The sequence below is a fragment of the Octodon degus genome, unplaced genomic scaffold, assembly GCF_000260255.1.
Source record: "Octodon degus isolate 3935 unplaced genomic scaffold, OctDeg1.0 scaffold00288, whole genome shotgun sequence".
In the NCBI taxonomy this organism is placed as follows: domain Eukaryota; kingdom Metazoa; phylum Chordata; class Mammalia; order Rodentia; family Octodontidae; genus Octodon; species Octodon degus.
Window position 1 is genome coordinate 789,253 of NW_004524864.1, and position 860 is coordinate 790,112.

Sequence of the window (860 nt, forward strand, 5' to 3'; positions counted from 1 at the left end):
CCACGAATGAGATCAGAAGCAACCAACTAAATAGGGCAAGCAATTAAACACAGGAGAAAAAGGAGTAAAAGACAACAGGTAAATAACATGTCAATTGTAAGTCAGTACATCTCAACTGTAACTATCAATGTAAATGGACTCAATTCACCAATTAAGAGAGATAGACTGACACAAGGGAATAGGAAACGAAATCCAACAATATTCTGTATACAAGAAACACATTTAACTCATAAAGGCATTCATAGGCTGAAAGTCAAAGGATGGAACACAATTTTACATGCCCCAGCACCTCAGAAAAAAGCAGGAGTAGCAATCCTATTCTCAGACAGTATCAACTTCAAACCAACAATGATCAAGCAAAATAAAGAAGGCCACTATATACTGGATAGGGGAAAAATTCAAGAGAAAGAGGTAACACTCATAAACATGGGCGCATCCAATTATATGAAGCAATTTTTTTTTCTTCATCTTTTTTTGGTTGAACCGGAGATTGAACTCAGGCCCTTTCACTTGCCAGGCAAGCACTTATCCTACTGAGCCATCTCCCTGGCCCCCTATAAAGCAAATCTTAGTGGACAAGAAAAATCTAATATCCAATACCACAATCCTAACAAGAGAACTTAACGCCCCCTTATCTCCAAAAGATAGGTCAACCAGACAAAAACTTAGCAAAGAAATAACAGAACTGAATCAGAGCTTGAAACAAATGGATTTGGTGGGCATATACAGAGTGTTCCACCCAAAGACAGCTGAATACACATTTTTCTCAGCTGCACATGGGTCATTTTCTGAAATAGACCACATACTGGTTCATAGGTCATGCTTAAGTATATGCAAGAAAACAGAGATTATCCCATGCA